Here is a 6,764-nt window from a genome sequence, read left to right on the forward strand (position 1 = left end):
ACTTGTTAGAAACATATTTTTGGGCGTCACCCATACCTATTAAATCAGAAGCTTTGGGGGTGGGGCCAGTAATCACATTATAACAAGCCCTTCTCCATACGATTCTGATTCTGATGCACGTGAACACTTTGAGAATCACCCATACAGGGTTCTGTGGTCAGACCAATTTGGGTCTCAGCATGAGTTCTTCCATTAATAGCTGTGTGACCCTGAGCAAGTTAATTAACCTCCCTGAGTCTTTTTCCAGAGGTAATGGTACCTGCCCTGAAGACACCTGAGGAGGAAATGAGATAACATATAGGAAAGTGCCTGGCACATAGTAGGTGCTCAAAAATGCTAAATTCTTTGGCTCTCATCCAGGAACATAACATTATGTTCAATCAGGAAAACAAACAATTTTCCACAATTTAGCTTTTGCACAACGTGCAATGTCTCCAGCTAAATAGCTGTTACCGAGACTGAAGTTTTCAATTCAGAAAAACTCAAGTGTAGCTATTGGTGTCTCTCTCCTAATTGTATTTTGCACTATTAGGTTTATAGCTTTAAAGTAATACTATTCACAATAATAATTGTGAGACTATGAATCTCATCTTTACAAACGTATCTACTCTGAAGTGATGTTAAATGCCAAGTGTGCAAAGATGATCTGTTGAATTCAGTATGACTAGAATGTATTCCGGAATGTATTCCGTGAAGACTGGCTCACTAAGGAAGCCTCTTTACATCCATGATAGTTCCCAAATGGATATTTAAAAATAATTTTCAAAGTACAATTTTGGAAGAAAATAGTGTTTTTTCAGAAAATAGAATTTCACAGTTGTAATGGCTCTTTTCAGGCATCTAGGCCCACTCCCTCATGGCACAGACATTACACAGACGTAGCCTTCCTAAGCTCTAGTGTGCAGTGGTAGCAACGGCAAGAGACTCAGTGTGGTAAGCCTGAATTCAGATCCTACCTCCTCTACTCACTGTCAAGACAGACCCTCAGTGAGCCCCAGTATCCAAAACTATGAAAATGAGAGAACATCTTAAATATCTTGAAGGGGTGTTGAGGGGTCTCTGAAATATATTCGTGGAAGTGCTTTGTAAACCACAAGGCACCGTAAAACTGTAAGATCATCGTGTGACTTATGCATCATCACAAAGGTGGTGGTCATGTGGTACCAGTGCAGCAGCACTACTTATGTCTTCTAAAAACCTTTCAGTGCTCTTTCCCCTGCCTGACACTGCCTGCATTTAACCTTTATGACAAAAATCCATAAGGTGTTTCTCACACAACTCTCAAAGATGCATCTGATCAGAGGAGAACGCCAGCATTAGGGAAGCTTCCTCTGCCATAGCACCCCAATATTTGTCAAATATTACATTTGTCCAAGATCCATAAAATTACATTTACATTGCAATTGTTTTCTAGGTATGCAATAGCTTCCCCTTCTCCCTCTCACCTGTTTTCATTTAAAGGTGTTTTTCTTGTGGTTCTCGTTAACTTACTATGCAGTGATGTCAACCTTTTAAAAACTAAATGGATTGTGTTTTTAAATGCTTTATAAAGCATTAGGTATTGTGAGCGATCAGTGCCCAAGCTTACAATAATTCATTACATGCTCTTGTGGTACAAACACACTTTAAGAATATGCAATGCACAAAAGACATGAAATTATTAATAACTATTAATAATTGACAGCATAAAAGAAATTATTACAAGGCTTATATAAACTATTAAATGGGGGTTGAGAGATGTCTAAAATTTATTTAAAACTGACACATTATTACTATGAATAGAATAACACATCTCGAGGAATGCAATGTTAAGAACACAGAACCATAAAATTGACCAATTGCATTTTTCTTCCAATCATAATCCAACTTTTAAGAATACAGAAATGCTCCCAATAAAATATTTTTATTTTGAGAAGTGGCAATATTAACATGGTTATTCTTGAAAAGCTAGTATCAAAACCCAGATGAATTACTGAATTGCAGTCATGACATCTGTGACTTACATTAGTTCACTTATATTTTGAGAGACACAATAATTTAGCACAGCTGTGGTTTTAAAGTACTATATGTTTTACCTATGTTCTTTGTACTTCCACTGTCTGTATATTAATGGTGTTTTTAAGTTGAAAATAATCAAATAATCACAACTGTTAACATTTAAACTGTATTTGTTAATACTGACAATATATTGTTTGAGTATTTGAGAAAATTCCACACAATTCCATCATTCTTATGTTATTTAGGTGTAAAATTCAAAGATCAGTAATCTTATAATTAACTCCTCCAAAGAGCCTCATCAAAATGGCCCTGTAATTACAATAGCACTGAAATAATATGGTACTCTTTTTTCCAAATATTAAGGAAATAGGATAAAAATATTGGGGGATCCCTAGTTTTTAATCTCCTAGGCACCTGCCAATTTTAATTAAAGGCATATTACCTATTTTTAGCTGAAATTTGTGTTCTATAATTTTGTTAGGAATATGTATACCAGAATGTTTGCCAGTTAAAAAATAATACATTTCAAACAGTAATGTGTGTAATTACTTGAAAACGTCAGTCATCTGATATAAAGAAGCTCGCTCACATTGGTTAAGTAGTAGTACTTTGGAATGCTTTAAACATAATGAAACAATCTACCAAAACACGTATATTTCCTAGTCTTTATGCACATAGCGTAGCATGAAATCATGATGCTTTTGAAATACTCTGCGCAGAAATATTTATTTTTTAGCAAATATTTTCTTCAAAGATTGGTATGTGATATTGACAGTGTAATCTACTTGCACAACTAGTTTTGCAATAACCTTCCACAAATAACTGTAAATAAGAAAACTGTAAATTTCATGTAAAAATGGTTGCAAATTTTTGGTAGCTAAAAGTGTACAAGTTGTATTGAAAATATAGTATATATACATAATTTAAGAATGAAGCATATAATTTCTGATCTATTTATACATGAAAATTCAAGAATTTGTAAAAGAAATTATTTTGGGGAAAAAGAAAGTAAATCTCATTAGCTACTTAGGATACTTTTATTAGAGAAGCCAACTCTTTCCAACATTTTGCTAGGTACAGTGATAGATACAGGCATGGTGGTGCTGATGTATTTCACAAAATCACATAATTGTAACAGTGCTACAGTTTTACTGAGTTCCACTGAGGCGCTAGTAAGCTGGACTGAGTGGTAAAAAGCATTAAATCTCAAATTAAAGAAACATAAAAACACTGCACTTTTTGCCTCTTGAGAACACAACAGTAACTTACTAAAACATTTATTGTTTGATTATTTAAAATTTCTGATGGCTAATCAGGCTTTAACATGCATGTGAGACAAAGTTTTTCATAATGTATGCTTGATACATATTTTTCATCTAGAATGAAAATACTGGGATATTATTTTCATTTGCCTAAGTTTCATACATTCTTAATTCTTCCCCTGGAATCATTTATCTATGACTTTTTAAAACATCAAACTATCTTCAAAGAAAACTTTTAAATAAAATTGGTTCATCATAATATGGCATGTTTTAAGCTAAGGGCTGTTTAGCCTGTTTAAGGTTGAGAATACCTACCATTCATTTTTAACGTTTAAAAAACCAAGAGAACATTCCCTACTGGATAAATAAAAAATGAAATCAGAGTAGCAGAAAGCACTGCATTGATATCTACAAGTGAAGCTGATTAGAAAATAAGAATCAAAGTATGAAAAAGCAAAATATTTAAAAAGTCTCTTGCCTTAAGATAAATTGGGGGTAATGCATTTAGATAGCTTTGGGCAATTAAATATGTATCCACAAGTTCAATTAATCCGAAAATCATTTTTAAATGGCCTATAATTTTCAAAAGAATATGGATCTTTAATTAGTATGTTTCTAGAACATCCATACTAGCAATGTTCAGGTTATCCTTTGCAATTTCAGTAATCATAACAAGATAAAACGTGATTAAATACAGTCAGCTAAAATGCAAATGACTATATGTGTATATCTGTAAAGTACATATTCATAGTTTTATGCTTATGGGAAAAGGTTGCACCCACACACACACACACAGTATCAGAAGGGGTACTAATTCCTGGCATACTTGTCTCTGAATATAGGTATTAAATGACCTAGACCAATTCTTCTCACTCCCTGTAAGATTTCCAAATTGCCACCATCTCTGATGTTGCAGAAGGGGCACACCTAAAAACGTAAGTAGCACATAGGCAAGGAGCCTACTCATTCCCTCTGTGGCACATCATAGTAGCATAGAAGTGCCACCAAGGTCTACTTACTATATATTCAGATATAGAAGCACATCTGAGTTTTGAATGCTCAAAATGTAATACACAAAGCTGCATATTACCAAGCTACATGGGTAAAATGAATGTTAAGTAATATAAGGCTCTTTTCTTTATGTTTTTTAAAATAAGTAGAAAAAGACATGGCAAGAAACAAAAACGCAGGTTTCCCAGCATTCAAATACTGAGCTGATAGTGAGACAGAGACATTTTTCATAACTTTCCCAGTTTTCTGGCAAGTAGTTTTGTGCTCAGAATTCTAAGTTACAGGACAATTTGAATTCAATATGGACATATGTGATGTTCTGATCTTATTCTAGACTACAAATTATCTGAACAGTAGTCATTTAAAATCCTGCCTGCATTCACCACTATAACAGAAGTTCTAAATATTTATTTTTTCTTTGTATCATCTAATATTATTATGAAGTCAAGATATACTCTTAGATGATAACTTAGCATTGTACATTTATTTCAAAATGCTTAACTTACTATGAAAATGATTTGATTAAGACCAACAAAAATGTGATCTTTTAATACAAGTTTCAAAGTAATCAAACACCCATGGTTGCATTTTAAAGTTTAAAAGAAAAATATGCTAACCTGAAAAATGTATTGAATTTTACTCACTAGATTTAATTTACCAGATTTTGACAAATCTATTCCTATTAATTTCCCAGAAAACTGCTACAAAGAAAACATATCATTTATGAGTCTGTCAAACATAAAAGGACAAAGAAAAGCACACTTCTAACAAATAGTATTTCTTTTGTTTGTCGTTTAGTAACGCCATAACAGGTGAACTTGATTTGTATATTTAAAGAAATCATCACAAATTAATTTTTTTATGCTCTTAATTACACAGATTTTAACTACATTGATAAATTTTACTTTCTTCCAGGGTAAATGCCTTTTCTGGAAATAAACATATCACTTGACTTTTTTTTATTACTTTCTGTTTCTGAATTCATGCTTGATAGATCAATTGAGCGCAGTCCTTGAAATAACATTTAAAGTGGACCAAATTAAGATTCCAATAGTGTTAATCTCCCCTTGATGTAATTTAAAATGTGTAAACTGCCACTCGAAATAGAAGTGTAATTCCTGACATTTAATCATTTGGCAGTCTTTTAGGCATAGGTGAATTACTGCACTGTTATTTGAACTGAAGCATCTCATAATATATATGTAACAGATTTTGTATGATGCAAAACTTTACAGCAAGCTATCTGAATGTTTATTAAAAAAATTCTCAAAATGACATGGAAACATGTTTATTGGATAAATAAAAGCACTTAGACATTAAGAGTGTACATTATTCAATAATTTACATCATCATAAGAAAACTGGGGCATGAGTTAACCAGTACAAACTACCAAACTATATTCATATTCCAGTCATACTCCCTGTAAAACTATTTAATTTTTACCTTAGTAATGGATGTCTGTTTAATTATTTTAAAGCATCAAAAATGTGAATTGCATTTCAGCAAAAAAAATCCTAGTAATATATTCTCTAAGGCTAATGTTTATGTAATTATCTATCTAATGTAAAGTGCAAAAGAACTGTCTGACAACTGGGCTGGATTGGCATGGAACATTAGTTTTGCTAAGAGGAAGGGTTCTGTGGTTAAAAAAAAAAAAAAGTTCGGAAAAAACTGGGTCAAATAAAATTAAATGAGATTTTCCTGTACCTTAGGCTTTTTTAAGCTCCCTGAGGAAGGTGAGACTTTCCCAAATACATTTGGTCATGGAAACTCCTTCTTCACAGACCTCCTATGACCAAAAGTCATAGGAACACCTTTGGGAAAGGATGACTTAGAGAATTGTGTGAAGAAGTTCTAACGCAAAGTGTCATTTGGCAAAACTTATATGAGTCATGTCAAGCCATTTTAAAAGTTTTACCTCAACTATGAGCATCCAAATAAGGAAAATTATAATTGACCTCAGAATAGGACAGTAACAACCACCTGTATAAATCGGATGTTAAGATTCCATGCTACTGAGTCATAGTATCACCCTTATTCAACATGAATGATATAGTGTGTTTACACTAGCTTTTTCCTACAACACTTCTAATTAGAATTCGATATCTTTTATGACTCAGTTAACATTCTCTCACATTATCAAATATATGTTCATGAAAAAAAAATTAACAGCCAGAGGACAAAATTACATGGATTATTTATTCACACATTTTTATAAAGCTGACCAAATGAATTTGACAGCTAATTATATAAAATTATCAGTATCAACATGAATATACATTACTTCCTTTCTAGGATTTTTTTAAAGTGAAAGTTTATAAAAGGTTTTTGTTCAAGATACTACCATTCATCCTCCATTTTTAATGAAAAATTTTTAAATGAAAAACTATTAATTTGGTCACGAGCCATATTAAGATTATGCCATTTGCACCGTTAAGCTGGAAGATATTCAGTTAAAGTGTAAGAAAAAAATATGTGGTTTATTAAAACTTC

The sequence above is a fragment of the Monodon monoceros genome, unplaced genomic scaffold, assembly GCF_005190385.1.
Source record: "Monodon monoceros isolate NGI ecotype Baffin Bay Population unplaced genomic scaffold, NGI_Narwhal_1 Super_Scaffold_16, whole genome shotgun sequence".
Taxonomy (NCBI): domain Eukaryota; kingdom Metazoa; phylum Chordata; class Mammalia; order Artiodactyla; family Monodontidae; genus Monodon; species Monodon monoceros.